The 17,802-nt window shown below is 36.0% G+C and overlaps 2 long non-coding RNA genes across 2 annotated transcripts; both read right to left on the reverse strand.

The window, feature by feature from the left end:
• Window positions 1-385: 385 nt before the first annotated feature.
• LOC130605033 (uncharacterized) lies at window positions 386-1,676 on the reverse strand. The gene is made up of 2 exons (XR_008973594.1): window positions 1,613-1,676; window positions 386-602 (listed from the first exon to the last, which is right to left on the reverse strand). It is a non-coding gene; the product is annotated as an uncharacterized LOC130605033 (long non-coding RNA).
• Window positions 1,677-7,543: 5,867 nt separating this feature from the next.
• LOC130605034 (uncharacterized) lies at window positions 7,544-10,242 on the reverse strand. The gene is made up of 2 exons (XR_008973595.1): window positions 10,181-10,242; window positions 7,544-8,709 (listed from the first exon to the last, which is right to left on the reverse strand). It is a non-coding gene; the product is annotated as an uncharacterized LOC130605034 (long non-coding RNA).
• Between the last annotated feature and the right edge of the window lie 7,560 nt (window positions 10,243-17,802).

The raw sequence follows: 17,802 nt of genomic DNA on the forward strand, positions 1-17,802 counted from the left end.
AATTGTCTTGCACATCGGTTTTCCGTGCATATAACTGCAGCATAAAAGACGACATTATGAGAAACCTTCTGACAAATTGATTAATAATCTTGAGCTGCTGAAGTTCAGCTGAGTGAGCAATTAAACATTCCAAACAGCAATGAACCTTCAGAGATAATTTATGATAATTTTATGCACAAGAGCTCAGTGGCTTTTTAATTTGATAGAATGTTAGTAGCATAGATTTCTAACAAGGGAGTTTCAGTGCTCCATACATCACTGAGATTACTTAAACATTTCAAATGTGGTTGATGAATGAAATTTCCTGAGATGTAAGGAGATACAGAAGGTGTCAGAAGGTTGAGATTATTCATCATATCAATTATCGAAAGTGGATGCATTGACATCATACTCCCAGATCATATTTTATAGCCATTATAAAGACAGAACAGAAATAACAGACTTGGTGGACTGCAGAACTGCCAGGATATCGAACTTCTTCACCCTTCTATTCCAGCATTGTTCTTTCACCACACAATGTTAGCACTTCCAGGAGTTTATTTGAAAGTCATCCACATTCTATAGCAAGAGAACAAGATCCTTTGGATATCATCAGCTAATATCTGGAAAATATCCCATGCAGATCAAGAGAGAAAAGGTGGGTTAAATAAAATGAGTCTAAACTCAGAAATGCAAATACTGTGTCATTTTTGCTACATTCTTCCACAAAAGTTTTTGCCTTTTTGTTGGTTTCAAAAAACTGCATAGGGCAGTACATTCAAACAAGTCAAATATTTTTAATTCCTAGAATATTTCCCCTTCATTCTTTTATTTCTTGGTTTGGACAGTAAAATATAATGTTTTAATCTTGGATTTCTGACATGCTCATGACAGTTTGAAATACACCAAGCTAAACTAATTTGTAAAGAGGATTTCTTTATTATATGAACAAAGATAAAGTCTCTGCTTTGAACAGAATATTGCTCAGATACCACATGTTTAAGACAACAGCCAGTTGGTGAATTTTATTTGGTTTTAACACTACTGTAATGATCCTGACAATAAATCATCTTTGCATATATCCAAACAGCTATCCTTTCATGCAAAGAATAGAATGTTGTTAAATGGATGCTAAAATGAGAAAAAAAATGTTGCTAGAAGCAGGAAAGCAGCCTGTTACTTAAATTCCTTCAAGTGAGAGATCACTTCATTTGTGTAAAGCACTATTAGTCAAAATGCTCCTCAAAGCTCAGGAACTATGCAGACAACTTGAAGAGTGATAGGTGGGAGAGTGGGAGTGTTTGTACAGACCTTGTGGCTTCAAATCCTACTTCAGACTAGAACAATTAGTCTCAGGTTAATGAAAATAGTTGCCTGACCCTTTGTGTGTCTTCAAAGTTATTTTTTCTACAGCTGACTCCTGCACAACTCCAGATGCAGTATCAACACCTATAGACATAACTGAAAGCCTACCACCCTTGACGAATGGAGTCAACATTTGCAGCAGAATTACAGAAACTGATGAAAAAGACAAAAATAAGGATTTCTGTAAACATGCTGACAAACTTCTGAAACTCCCCCTGGACATTACTGAACAAATGCAACAGAGCTGGCAAGCAGCTTGCATTCTCACCTAAAAAGAAGAAGGTCTGAACTCATGGCATTGAGGTTCTCTTCCTCAAAAAGGTTACTTCAGCGAGTCAGGAGTTATTTTCACTCCCATCTTAATAAAGATTCTTTCCCCAGAAGGATATCAAAATAGGTCCAAACACTGGTCATGGAGGAAGAGTCACTGGAGAGAAAAAGGATGAACTCCAAATTGTGGGAGGAAAAAAAAAAAAAAAAAGGATAAAAGCCTCACAGCCTAGGAAATGACCCAAATTAAAGTTTAAAAAATTGACTTGCTTCACCTAGAGAATGGATTGAAGCAGTCCTCAGACACGAGCTGCCATAAGGACATTAGGACAATATTTTCAGTCAAGCTCTACCAGGTCAGTTGGTTAGTCTTAATGAAATTTCTCTCACTTATACAGAAAAAGCTTCAAAACTGGCCTCCTCCAAATTGTAAGCAAAGAACAGGTCTCTCTAAGACTTTCTCTGTGTGAAATTAAGGGAGACAGGTTTTTTCCTTACCTTTTTTTTTTTTCTTTGAGTAAAAATGTGTTCAGAAAAGTGCACTTAAAATCTTTTTTTCTTCTAATTAAAACAAAGTTATTAAGAAAATTATATGAAAAGTGCAATTGTCATCTGAAAATGTGTTCTGACAAATTTAGAGAATAAATTAAACCTTGAATAGAGAAATGTTAGTCCTGCCTTCAGTGTAAGTGCCAATACAGCCTTACTTACAGAGACTCTTTTGATGCTTCCATAATGTGCCAATCCATGTTCAAAAGTACAATTATTTGTTTATATTCTTGAAGAGAGATATACAAAACAATTCTGAAGTCCTATTTTACTAATATATGGTAATGAAAATGAAATATTCATAATATGGTCAACTGTATTATAGGTATGAAAAGCAGTGCATACCTAAAACTTGTACCTATAATACTCTCTTTAAAGCAATATTATAGTTTAGTTTTGGCAGCTATGCTTGTTATTTGTCAGGCAAAGCTGGCAACAACTCAAAGTCATGGGAACATTGGAAAACTCCAGCAGCCTTTTCTTAGGCAAGATGTCTATTAAATACAAGATTTAACCTACCTTTTAAAAGGATAAAAATGGGTGACCTGGACGAATGGAGTATCTCAAACTTCCTCCAAAATACGATAGTCTTCTTGTTTGTACTCTTTAATGTTTTGATTTCCCATTCATTGCTGAAGCTGTAATGAGCACCAGCTATTACACGGTGGCTCAGCTCCAACATAAATCACTTAACCTCCCCCTCTTTATTGATTTATATTAGCATTTATAGATGCCACTCATTGTCTTTATAGAGCCTGGGATCTCACAGTAATTAAGTTCAAGTTTAAAATAAACAATGACATCCAATATGGGTTGTTGAAATATACTACAAGGTTTCTTGCCTAATGCCTACATTCAGTTTAGACCTCATCTCATTGCCATTCTAAAAATTCTAACTAGACAAAGCAAATGAAACCAAACAAATAATCACAGCAAAAAAGAACAGCAGGGAAGGCATGTATTCAGTCTTGAAATTACTACGGAATGGGTTTCTCAAAATTATAGTGTCAATATTGTATCAGACGTCAGTCTTTCTTTTGCAGTAGTATTGTATGCAAGCCTATCTAGCTCAGTAGTATCTTTCTCCTGGAAATCATAACGGGAGAATATTATATTATACTGTTTGATCTCTAAGTCCTTTAATGCTCTTGGATTTGTACAGTAAGTTATTTTCTTTTTCTGCCAGGAGACAAATTTATCATTTACTTACAGTACATTCACATAATTCTCATAATTCTGTACAGTGGCTTAAATATGAGAAAACTTTTTTCCAAGCCATGAATGCCAACCTCTACATGATGCAGGAACAGAAACCATAAATCAAGCCTGAATCCTAAACCTTAGCAGTGATTTCTGTCAAGTAACATACGGAAGCCACAGTGGAAATACCAAGGGGAAGAGATTCCCATTTTAGCCCACAGTGCTGCTATGACTTGTCAACTTCCCTGCAGCCCCACTCTTTTCATGGGTCTCATATCTTTTGTTCTCCACATAGCCCTAACCCTATGCTCAACACCAAGTGTGGACACAGTATATGATTTCCTATGACATATTCCTGATGTGAGGGAAAAGAAAAATACATGGATATTGGTAACAAGACTTCTATTAGGGTCACTTGTTTCAGGATCAAGTCCTAAATAGCAAAATTTTAATTAAAAAAAAAGGTGCAAGCGGGGTTTTTGTTTCATTTGGGATGCCTGACAGACCAGTCAAGAAGAAAAAAAGTGGCATCCAGAAGAAAAAAAAAAGTCAAACTATTTCTCATGTGTTAGTAAACAGATTGTTTTTAGAACAGATGTTATAGAGGATGAAGGGAGAAATTGTATAATGGACTTACAGAAAGAAAAACAGTAAAGGGATGTTGATAACTTCATTAGGTCCCTGCTATGAGAATCTGAGACATAGACTGATGTTCACAGGCAAATTTCAGAAATATTTAATTACTACACACAAATTCAGACCTCACTTTCAGAAAAGACAGTGACGCCAGCATAGACATACACAGAGATATCTGTTAGTAATATACCAGTTATTTTTCATAGTGTGTTTCTACTGTTGGACTCCTACTGCCTGCCTTCAGTTGACATCTCAGTGTGAGCTGTACAAGCTGAGAGTCAGACCCCCAAAAGGTACCTGTTCAGAAAACATACATGAAGGGGTTACCTTGGTAACAGACACACGTGAAAGCTCTCAGAAGAGCTTTTTTCTCACTTATTATTTTTTTCTGCTCTGTGCTGGTTCATATGCATATGTAGGTTCACAGTCACAGTCACAGTCACAGTATGCTAGAGATTGAAAGGGACCTCAAAAGATCATCTAGACCAATCCCCCTGCCGGAGCAGGAACACCTAGATAATGTTACACAGGAATGTGTCCAGGCGGGTTTTGAATGTCTCCAGGGAAGGAGAGTCCACAACCTCCCTGGGCAGCCTGTTCCAGTGTTCCGTCACCCTCACTGAGAAGAAGTGAGGCTACAAACTTTATCAATCAAACTATAGCTGCACAGCTTCAACACTGACTCTTACTCTTTCCTGCTTTCCAGTAGCTTATGATGAAGATTTGCTGATGAATGGAGAGACTGGTATCTGGCAAGGCATGCTGCTCCACTAGGAATACACAAATCTCTGCTGAAACTTTACAGATCATTTACATGAACTTTTGAAGTAGGAAGAAGGTTTATATTACAGGTGAAGAGATGCCTATACACAATTGCTCGTGGAGAACTGCTGAAGTGAGAAAAGCCAAATTGAATCTTCCCAAATTTTTTAATTAATATACATGTACATGCATGCTTAATATACACATACATACTAGAACTCACATTATTAGTTAGAGTTGAAATGCACTCCTGTTTCACAGGCACAGAGAATGATCCCAAACATGTAATATGCCATGTTACTTGAAGTCTCCATATTTGGGAATTAGTCTCACTTGGAACCAGTTCTGAATGTTATAAATTGCTGCCTTATGACAGTAAAAATTTATAACTTATCTGCAAATACCATGTAAGCAGCCTGTATTAAAGAGTGCATTTTATATCTTATCATGTATTAGTATTAGTGTAATCAGGCATTATAAGGTAGAAGAAATATGTTCATTATGCCCCATCAAAAGTCCAATTAGATACAAGTTTGGAAGGCCACTTTTTAATTTAGGCCTCTTACAGTTCTTCCAACTTATCTCATGCTAGATTGGTTGGACATGATTATGTTCTTCATCACATTTTACACATAGCTAATTTATTTTCACTAGCATAATAATTGATCTAGAAGGAAATCTAAAGGCCACTGCATTTATTTGGTGATGTTATCAGTATCTTCAGTGAGTGAACAATCAGTTTACATGATACATATTCCCTCTGTTTCCTCCCCTTAGTAGAAATAATACCTTCAGACAATAGTGGCCTTTTCAGCTTTGGAAGGGACTTGTATTTATATTTAAAAAACAGAATCAGAAGCCTTCACCTCTGGGCTGCTGATACTCGTAGCTGATGGTGCTAAGTAGACCTCATCCTATGTGGGACATAAAAACATTATCTCCCACGAATTCTCATATAAGACCACTGAGGGTGTAAACCAAGACCTGTTGTATTAAAGGAAAGTATCCTGCATTTTAGCTGGCTTTGACAGAGGTTTTCTACTGCAGTTTCTAATGAGTCATTGCACTAAACAGGATGTATTTGTTCTTTCCTGTCAGTACTGGTGAAAACATAGAAAAAGGAATACTATCTTTCTTATAAGTGAATATTATTTTAATGGAAAATATCAGAAATGGAAAACTGTTTTTTTAAAGTACTTGAGCTTGACATAGCAAGTATTTGATAGAGCTGTTCTGAAACTATTCACGTCATTTTGAATTCTTAGTTCTCTCCCTGTCTCCTTCTGTATCATTTTTTTTTTTTAAATATTTACTATGAAGTTGTAAACCTGGCCTCTACAATGTTTTATTTTCCAGCACAATAATCATGCTAATGTACTCTAAGGCTAAATGTGAAGGATAGGTAATAATTTATCAGTGTTTCAAGCAGAATTCAGGGACATTTCAAAATGTTTTTTGTGATCTGGGCTTCCAACTTTAAAATGTGATGTATAATTGACATTTTGATACTTCGAGGCCATGGTGTATTCTCACACTTCTATGAAAAAAAAACCAACTTGCTGACACAATCAGGAAACAGATGGTGACAAAGATCTTGTATTTAATATGCCAATCATTATGCTTTACTTGCATATTATCATCTCATTCATGAGGCCACTATATGAAGGAATTTTGCTATGCCTCTGCAAATCAATCAAGAAGTCTTTTAATTTTTTTTAAAATATAATTTAGGTCCTTGTTATCCTTTCTGTTTCATTATATTTGGGGTGGGGTGTTTATGTAAATTTATTACACACGAAAAAATGCTTTGACAATCCCATGGCTAGAATAGATGTCAGTAATGAAATATTCACTATAGATAGATTCAATAGAGACCAAGAAATGACTTGGCAACTGAAGTACCCACATTTTCCATACTTTGCTGTGGTCCTTAATCCAAAGGCAGTGACAGAGTAAGACACTATGAAAGATGATGTCGAGTAGGAGAATAGATTTTATAATGTGGCCTCATATCTACTAAGACCTGGACTTCAGTCAAAATTTTCTACTCAAGAAAACCACAGATGGCAGATTACCAGTGTATTTCAATTAGTGTTGAAATCATTGAGTATCTCAGCCAAGCAAACCTTTTCTTCAGCTCTGAAAATAGGCATTTTCCTTGGAGAGTGTCTGACTCAAAGTCCCCTTATACAGGAGAGTTCGTCCACTCACAAACTGAGCAAGGACCCTCCTTGGACAGCTTGAGGTCCTCTGAAGATGTTTTAGCCCATTATTGCAAGTGATGAGAACAGGCTGTTTCTTTCTCCTTTGTTTCTCTCCTTCAGTGTCCAGAGAAAACTTCTTCCTTTGCAAGTGCCAAATGTTCACATTTAGAGGGAGCTGGGGTATAGTTAGCAGCATTCTCTCCAGTCTCTCTCTTATTCTCTATCTGTAGGTTCCCCACCTTCTAAAATGTGTATCTTTCCATTTGAAGAAGACAAGTGTCATAAAAGGCAAAGTGGTCCTAAGTGCAAGAAAAATGAGCCTATGTTTCTTTCACACGTCACCACACAGGGTTTATGGCAGCCTTTCAGCATATCCCCCGCTTTCCACACTAATTCCCCTTCTAATCTCCAGCCTTTCAGACTACTTGCAATGTGTTCTTTTAGACCCGATCTTTACTGACTCATAACTGGGAGGTCTACGTCACCCCTATTTTGTCATATTCCCTTCATTGCGTGGCATTCTTCATTTAGCTTGCCGAAGCAGGTTTGTGTTTATGAAACCAGAAATCCTCAAAATCGCAATTCTGTATTCCCTTTAATTGGTTAGGAGAAAAACAACACAACAATAATATCCCCAAACCCAGAACCCCACAAGCACAATACAGCATTGTGTAACAGTTGAGCTGTTCTTAAACACAGGGTCAGATTTATTGTTTCACTACTTATCAAAGACAGTGGCTTAAACACCTTGCACTATCTAGACAGCAGTCTCTTGGGATGTCAAAAGTCAAGGTTACATCAGCTTTTGACTTTGTCCAGGCTCTATGATGTACAATGTCACTGTAACAGAGCACTTCCTCTTTGTTCTGGGGGAACTTGATTCATAATGAGCCCATTTAGGGTGTACTCAGATTGTGATAAAGAGCTCTACACAGAGATTCCTATTTTAGAGAAACAGGTGTTAGCTTTGATTAGAGAAAAATGACATCATCCAAGAGAGAGGAGGAAAAAAAAGCAAAGGGAAAGGAAGGCAAAAATAGAAAAAAAGTGGCAACCAGACACAAATACATTTGCACATATAAAGCTGTTCTAATGAGAGCCAAATTGATTTGACATTCAGTGGCAGTTTGAAGCCAAAAAAAGCAAAGCAGCCTACAAAAGGCCCAGCTCATTGTTTATGGAGTGTCATACTTCATCATCTGTGAGACCAATAACAGTGATGGGAAGACCTTTAAAAGCAGGGAGTTTGCACAGAATGGGTGCATGGGTACCGCTGATGTCAGATGCAATAGAGTGATTGTGAGCTATTTCCTGAATTGAAATCATGTTTGTCAGATGAAGTAGATGCTCTCTACAGATTATATCTTTGAGAAGAGGATTTAGTACATTGTTAGAATTCTTGGCTGATTTCTCCTAGGCAGACGTAACCACAATACTTACCCTATGATGGGTACTGATCATCAAACTAAATAAACTGAATAAAAACCATAGAAGATAAAACAATTATATAACATGCAAATGTAGCTTCCAGTACATGAAAATTATTCTGTTTGTGAAAAAGAACTTTGCACAAAATCATGTAAATTAGTGTGGGTACCCCTTCCATTCACCATCCTCATTTTCATAGGTAACTTTGTAAATATTTTTACAATTATAATTTTTACATTTTCATCAAAATAGTGGTCTTCTGTCATTAGTAGACTGCAGAATATATTTTGTCCATCTCTGCTTTCAGTTAGAACACCTGGTGAGGAGTGACATGTTTAGCAAATGTTGGTGAATGCCAACATGAATTAAATAAGCTTTCAAAAAAACCGTGAGATGCTATAGCTTTGTACAGGAAAAGAGATGTGTAGAAAGCAGTCTCTTTCTGCCTTCTAGCTATGAGCTCAATCTAGATATCACAATATTGATATTAAAATCTGATCCTAATGTTTCTGTTTAGATTTCACTAGAAAATAAATTTCTTTCTTGAGGAAAAATTCAGGAATTTCAGCCTCCTGGGTCTCAGTTCTCTAAAGACTCACTGGAATACAAATACACAATGATCTTAAATTGGGAAGTCCTTAATGACATTTTACATATGGTATCTATTGTGGCTTCATAATGCAAAAAGGGTGACCAAGTATCAAATGGATGGCATAAACAAAAAACAGGAAGAGAAAAGATACATGGAAGTCTAAGAGAATAGATAAACCGTTTTCTTTCATTCACATTAAAAATAAAATTAGTTTGTTTTTTGGGTTGTTTTTTTTTTTTGTGAACCTTCTTTCTGTTTCCTGTAAATAATTTAATCTGTGAGTTTATTAGCAGTTAAGCAAATAGATCAAGTAGTTCATAATGTTTAAATATTCACAGAAGACAACATTACATCTGTATTAAATATTGTATTCTGTGACATACAAAGACAGCGTACACTGATTATTAATTATGTGTGCATATGTAATCCCTGCTATGTCAGCTTTATGTTGTAAATCATATGATTGAGTTTCTTTAGTCATATTTAGGAGAATTATAAGACACACTGGAATAAATTACAAGTTTTGAATACTACAAGATAGGTTTCTAAATTCACTTTATAATCGTACCTAGCAATTCAAGGCCATATGTATTCTACTACAGCCTGTACTTTAGCTTGCAGGAGAAATGGGGTTGCTCTGTGTCTAATACTCATTGGTTTAGTAGTCAGTCTGAAGTCCTGCAGACATGATATTTAATTCTATTAAATTAAATATTTAAATGCATGATAAGCCGTTCAACAAGTGGATTTCACTTTTCTTAGGCTGTAAGAGCATTCTCATGGATAATCCTGTTGTAGAAAAAGTAAACAGGAAATGTGTTACTGAAGACTGAAGAAATGCATTCCTACCAAATTTTGATAAAACATTTAAAATGTTACCTTTTAGGATTCAGTGTCAGAACTGTAGCATCACAGAAGTGAATGCAAGCAATTTACATTTCCCTTAGAGCTATTGTTTCACACTGTCTGAAGATTCAGGCTATGTCTTTCACTGCTGAGAAATGATGTATTTTACATCAACCAATGTAAACTTTTATAAATTAGTGAAAACAAGAAGAGACAAATTTCAGTTTAATGTAGCTAGTCAAGGTTAACCTCAGGCCTACATCTGCCATTATATTGACAAAACATAAAAAGAAATAACACGGTTAACAATGATAATACAGCCTTTGCAAGAGAACATTGTATTAATTACCTGCTACCCAAATTAGAATCTTCCCTCTACAGTTCTACACTCACAAAGTCTGAAAACATCTTTATATCTCCTTCCATATCTGTGAAAAGCGATAGTTTTTATAAGAAATGCTTCCGGAAAAGAGAAACCCAAAGGAAGTATGCACAATGTATAAACTTTTGCATGTATACACAAAAAAAAAAAAATTCATAGAAATTACAATGAATTATATTATGAACTATTAATATGTTAATTACAGTCAAAGCTGAAACTGTTTTCATGTAGTAGACTTAAGCAGCTGGTCCTGCTTAGTTCTTCAAAAGCATCAAGGACACCGGATTTGCATATGTGATTGCCAGGTATGAAAAAAGCTGTTTCATCTAGCAGAAAGAGCAGACCAAGTCACTAAAATTAAAAATAGCCTAAGAAATAAAGATTTTAGTTTTATTTTGTTTTCCTGACACTGACAGTGACTAACTCCTGGAACAAATTAACTCAGCAATTTCTCCATTGCCTGTAATATCTTCAGCAGAAATGGATGGCTTTTTTTATTCCCCCTGAAATACATGCTTAATCCAAAACTACCTTTTTTTTCTTTCCTATAAAAAAATGCTAAAGATAAAGGTGTGGGAACTCCCCTTTTCTGATAACTTATACTTTGTTATTTTGCATAGCACTTCCTTGCCAGTAGGGTTTGGATAGTTTAGATAGATGGTGCCTGTGTGGTACCTGATAAAAGTAAGTTGGCTCAGAAAAAAAACATAAGATAAAATTTTATGTGCTTTTGTTATATGAAGATCTAATAGTCTGGATAACCTAGAGATGCCTTTAGACTTAAAATTAACAAGTTTCCATTAGTATCTCTAGGACATAGACATACACATCAGGAACAGAATGAAACTCTGCAGGAGTGAATATATTCCTCTGATCTATTCTGAAAGTGGTTCTTTAGATTTTTAGCCCCTCCACATATTCATACTTATCTGCAATACTGTAGTGAAAATAATTCCATTTGCATCACTTCACGTCCACAATCTGTTTATTTACATTCCACACAGCTAAGCCTGATTGCACCATACTTGATTGCATTTACCTAGCTTCAGCTGAATCACTTAGTGAATTCCAGCCTGCTACTCCTTCCACAGCTCAGTAGAGTCACTGAGCTTTCACAGACACAGCTAAACACATTCTGAAGAAGACTTAGCTAAACAGGTATACCAAAAACCTCACTGACACATGTAATATTTACTGCTGATGGCAAAAAGGCTACATGATGGCATTAAAAAAACAAAGTAGGATTTACACTTATGTAACTAAGAGAATTGATGCTGGGCTTGTAAACAGGAGAAGTTAAATAAAGACACTAATGTAATAGTAGGCAATGATACACATTTTCAGTATAAACCTTCAGTGTAAAAATACTCTTATCAAGTGTGACTACTGACTACGAGCTCTACTCCTTAGAGACTGGTTGTAGTTTAAAGAGAAAGTTTTCTCCTGCTTGGGAATCTTGAAAATAAATTATTTTCAAGAGAAAAGATAGACAATAGGAGCTATCCTAGAAGAAAACTAAAATGCAAGTCCCTCTTTTCCATGTCTTTCCTACCACTCTGTGTGCCACCCTTGTTACAGCAGGATGTTTGGAAACGTATTTTCTAAAACAGTTCCCAGCCAGATAACCTTCACTCATGCCAAACTGTTCATTTCAAGGCTGTGATTTCCCTAACTGAGGTTAGACTTAGCCATCCTTGCTCAAAATTTTGGGAGGTTCCAATAGGTCTTCTACATGTCATTAAACCAGCCTATTCACTCAAAAGGCTCTTTCTAAGTAATGATACCAGGTCTAACTGTGCAGCCAGAAATGACTGTAGAACTGTGGTGCAGCAACTTGCAAAAGTTGAGAATGAGTACTTCCTAGGAATTCATGTTGCAGGAAGTTCACATGACATCTGTTTCCCAGTAATACACAGACACAGTTCATGCGCCACTACAAGCCCATCAGTTTCTTGAAGGGAAATGCATATATGTACTGTGTAGCACATATATCTCTTCAGGCTTTCACTAACAGGAAGTGGTTTGCATATGTATCTCCAAAACAGTGGTTTTAACATGGTATTTTAAGGTGTTTACCTACAAAGTAAGAACTGAATGTAGTTCAGTGGCTGTTCTTTGCAATTCAGAGTAGAAACCTAACATTCTCTGAAACAGCACATATTTCTAGATATATCTGAAGTTGGATGAATATGGCTACCTTTTGGTAGCCTTTTGATAAGGGAAAACCAATGAAGACAATGGGAGAAAAAGATTTTAATTTCAAAATTATTAATTTCATGCTATCTTCTGTGTATTGAAGTCTTTTTGTTTCTTGCTCCAAAAAACCAAGTGATTTTTATTTGGTAGTGTCGTGGTTTAAACCCAGTCAGGTAACTCGTTCACTCACTCCCCCCCTTCTTTCCCTCCCCCTGCTCCCAGAGGGACGGAGAGGAGAATCAGAAAGAATGCAACTCCCACGGGTTGAGATAAGAACAGTTTAGTAACTAAGGTATAACACAGATCACTACTGCTACCACCAATAATAATAATGATAAAGGAAATAACAAGGGAAGAGAATACAACACCTCAGCACCAGCTGACCGATAACTTGCCCCCCCTCAGCCCGACCAAGCTCCGACCGATACCTCCTCCAACCCTGCAGTCTCCCAGCCCTTCCGGCTAACTCCCAGTTACATGCTGGGCATGACGTGCTGTGGTATGGAATACCTCTTTGGTCAGTTTGGGTCAGGTGTCCTGTCTCTGCTTCCTCCCGGCTTCCCCTCCCCCCTGGCAGAGCATGAGGCTCACAAAGTCCTTGGCCAAACCAAAACATCATTGTTATCAGCTCTGTTCCCGAGCTGAAAGTCAAAACACTGCACTACACCAGCCACCAAGAAGGAGAAAAATGACTGCTACTGCTGAACCCAGGACAGGTAGTTATCTTGAATATGACTATTAGAAGAAGAAGCTTAAAACCAGGCATGTCAAATCCCTTTTCATAAGGAGCCTGCAGCATAGAAAACTTTGCGTTATGTGTATTAAAGGAGTAATATGTAAAGTGCAAGAATGTCTTCTGGCAAAATATCTGAACTATAGTAAAACTGATATCTACAAGAAAATGTTTCAATAACAGTAGGGATCAGTGAGAAGAGGAATTTTATTGCTGGCCCTGCCTGTGCAAAGATGAGTAGTATTCTCATATCGATGAAAGAACAAAACAAGAAACAAAGATAAAACAACCCTGCATTTTTAACGAAATCTACTTCTTGTTTTTTATTAGCAGCAATAACTATTAAAAAATTGGGTTTTAGTTAGTTAATCATTCCATTAGCAAACAAAAACCCCAAATACCATCAAACTAGATAAAGATAGACTGCTCATTATGGAGCAGTTTCTGGTGCTAATAAAACAGTGCAGTTTTACTTTACAGCACCCTCCCCCAGCTCTTTCCTCCATTGCTTTATTTCAGCCACTGAAATACGTGGAAAAAGACTTGCTCTGTTTTCATTCCTTGCTGTTTTCTTATGCAGTTAGTATTTTATTGTAGAACTACATTAAAAAATAAAATTGAAAATGAAGTTTTGCAGCAGGTATTGTATAAGCAAATGTACTGTTATTTTCTGCATACTATATAAAAGCAGATTAGGTGTCTTTTGGTCAACTGTGAAATGCCATTTGTAACTGGAAGTAACTTCGATTCATTAGGGTTTCTTTTCCCCTCTAATTCATTTCAGGCTTGCTTTTGCTTATGAAAATAGATTTGAGCAGGTAATCAGAGTGTAGAAGTAGTTTTCACTCATTCAGCGATGTTCCACAGGTTTTATTCACTTTTATTCTTGATTGCATTTTCACTCTTGGAAACTCATTTACATAATCTCCGTATGGTCATTTCACAGTAACTGTATGTGACTCTGGATACGCCAGCTAATAATTACTCTAAATTATCTGAGAATACCTAACTCCATAGCTACTATACAGTTATTTCTTCATACTCAGACTCTAGATTGAAAGCTCTATGACTGGTCCAATGTTATGAAATGTCAAGCTGTTTACCAACAACAAAGACTGTGCCTCTGCTTCTCAGCCCCTGCAGCTGAAGCAGAAAATGCCAGTGTTTACTTAAAGAAGGGGAGAAAAAACTCTCCTTCCTCTATGCTTGGTCCTGGCTGTTGGAGTGAATAGTAGTTTTTGTCATTCATATTAATGGGAATAGAATCTGGCTCTCTTTCTCATCCCTTTTATGCCCTATCCTCTTGCACTTAATGAAAATACTTTATTTACACAACCGTTGTCATAAAACTATAATTTCTGTAGATGAGATTCTGCTCTATTTCCTCATCTACTTAGTTTAGATTTCCTATCACCTCTTATATAGAGCCAGGATGTATATTTCTGTATATCCAAAAATGTAATTTAACTAGAAAAATAAGGGAAGAAGCAAGAATTTTCTGTTGGAACTTCTGTAGGCCAAAATCTACTGGTATTTTTACCATAACATTCAGGCTCCCCCAGGCTTTGGCCACTGCTGTCCAGCATTAACGTGACACAAGATGACTTATCATGAAATGCTTCCTTTTTGTCAGAGTAAAGTTTGGATTAAATGACTATGGAAAGGGACAAAGGCAAATTATGAAAGGCAGGACTTTCCTCCCCTTCCTCCTTTGCAACTGAATTAAAAAATGTCATTGACTTTAATCACCAGTTACAGGGTGAATTGTACAGGGTTTTAGAATCTGGCAGAAAAGATGAAAAATTTCTGAATGGAGATAAAGGAAAGGAAAACACAGAAAAGCCTATATAAAAATGTGGAGGGGGGGGGGGGGAAGCTTTTCTATTTTACAGAATGCACAGAAATAACATTTGGATGATGATTAAGTAATACTGAAAGAGTCTACTGTGCAAACAAGGAATTTCTCAGGGTTGTGTATGTGTGTGCTATTTAACTATTTTGGATATTTGCTTGAGATTTCTTTTCTTTTCAAAAAGAATGGTGTGATCTAAAAAGAGAGGACAAGCTTGGTTCAGTTATAGCTTTCATATAATTACTACAAACTAATGCAAATTAGACTGTAGGTCTGCTCAATGTACATTTCTGTGCTTGCCAAATTATGTTTGGCAGTGTGGTCAAGCAATAACAGATGCACATTGTGCCTAGTTTTCTCGGGCTGTTCAATAATTAGGAGGGCCATGTATTATAATAAACCACATCCCCTTGGCTGAGATTTGGATGCAAATTGCACACTAATTCACTTCCAAGTTTTTTGGAAGCATACCAAAAGACATGAAAATTAGGGAAATATACTATTTACTTCAGGAAATGTGTTTAAAACTAAAAAAAGGCTCATTTGTAAGCAGTGTTCATGTATTCCATACTTCTAAAAAAAAAAATTAACAATAAGTTCTCTTTCCTTTATTAAGTTCAGCTCTAGCACAGAGCAGCTAATGTGACACCTCTGCAATGTTCATGGCAACTCTATTATTCTTGTACTGAGTGAGTATAATATAAAAGACAGTTACTCTGCTTTGTATTTCTCTAAGGTATTGCTGAGGTTGAGTGGATGATATCAGTTCAATGAAAGACTTGAATCACACAGCAATCCAAATTCTTTGCAATCAGTTGAGTTGTAATGGCATGCTGTTTATAGCAGAAAATTTGTCTTTTGAAAAGGCTGAAGATTCTTTACCGTTAGCTATTATCCAAAGGTTGAATGGACAGATTTAATGAAAAAAAAATACTTAATGAGGGAAATTCTAGGAAATCCAGCAATGTAATGCAGTTACATGTGTATATGTAACTGCACCTGTCTCCAGATTCTGAAGAAACAGAAAATTAAAATAATTGAACTTGCTTCTACATATATTTACAGGTAGTTAGGTTGTCCTGAAAATCATTTAACAATGACCTGCTTCGCAGTAACAGTTAACACTCTTAAACACAGAAACAGAATGCAACCTAAAAGTGGTATAGTAACAGATACATCTCTTGTGTTTACTGCTTACTTGTATTGTGATTGCACCGAAGAGACAGGCTCATGGATTAGGACTCCTCTGTACATGCCCTAGAAAAATACAGAAAAAAAGGGAGTGAAAATGGCAGAAATCAGAATGCTGTCCTGCAGTATTATTATTATTTAAGTTCTTTGTTTTAAGAAGAGATATCATGGAACATAATTCTGTAAATCTTTCCAACTATTTCAAATTTTACAGAGATGTTCAAGCAGTTCTTCGCAGGAGACAATGAGGTGAAACATTGCTTGCCAAAAATATAAAACCCCCTTTCAAGATATTCTACATTGCCAGCACAATTTCAGTCACTACTGTGTAGTTTTGACATGGGTGACTTAGTTGTAAACTAATTCACGTATACCAGCAGAAATGTCTACAGTAAAACAAAAGTCAGATAAGGTTATTGAAATCTTTTCTATTAAAAATTTAATAATATCAGAAATACAGGCGTAATGACACTAAGGCAAGTATGCTAGGATTAAGACCAATTTTAAGAGGATAAATCAATGCTGTGACATGCAGCTATGGCTAGACTGCTATGTATGTCAGGTTTGCAGAGGTTTATAATAAGTACTTTTTAGGTATTTCTTAGGTATTTATCCTATTTGATGGTTGTTTGTATTGTGACTAGATCATCATAGGCTAACAGAACAGCAACAGAATTCTTATTTCCAGTATAAGAAACACAGAGTTAACTACATAAAAGCAGTTTTGGCAAAAGTACTATTTACTCTGTATGTTGAAATTGAAAACAGGTTAAAGACTAAATGTAGAAAAGCAGCTGAAATTGTAAACTCATTTGAATCATTTAAATTAAGGAACTATAAAGAGCTTTAGGTGAATTTTGCAAAAATAACTGGTTGAACAACTTAGTAGCAGATAAGCCTCAACAAAGATAAGACCTCCCTAAAAGTCATTAGTGGAAATAGTCTAAAGTATTTATACATAACAATGTCTCCTGAATTAGTTGTAACCTCCCAGGAAAAAAACATCTAGGCATTACTTTAGACAGCTCAATGAAGAGACTTGTTCAAATAAGATGTTAAATTGTGTTAAGAACGGAATAGAAAAGAGAAGATTACAATTGCATTATATAAATCGATGGCACATTGATTACTGTATTCAGTTAGCCATCTTATTCTTAAAAGACGCAAATGAGAAGGTGAAATGAAGTACAATGAAACTGACAAAGGTGTTACTTTCACAGCCACTAAATTATGTCAGCCTCTTCAGAAGCATAAGGGACTAAGTCGAAAATGTTAATCCCAATTTGATAGAACCATCCCCAGAAAGCTAGCCCTTTTTCTAACATTTATCAGGTTCAAACCAACCCATTTTTAAACCTTTATGAAAGACTGTTTCAGCATGCTGCTAGTGTCTGATTCAGGAAAATACAATGATGGTCTAGAGCAGTTTTGGACTCCAGCCATTCTGTTTCATGTGTTCATTGTAGATGCAAAGTATGTGTAAATCCAAATCAACATTTAATATATAATGTAAAGTCCATTTTTAATGAATAATCTTTCAATAAAATTAGTCTTTTCACTTAAACTAGATTTACCTAGCTTGTCACATCACAAAGGTGGATTAAAGGCAAACCTAAT

This window comes from Pezoporus wallicus, unplaced genomic scaffold (genome assembly GCF_028554395.1).
Source record: "Pezoporus wallicus isolate ANWC-B61680 ecotype Strahan unplaced genomic scaffold, APGP_CSIRO_Pwel_v1 contig_5418, whole genome shotgun sequence".
NCBI lineage: Eukaryota > Metazoa > Chordata > Aves > Psittaciformes > Psittacidae > Pezoporus > Pezoporus wallicus.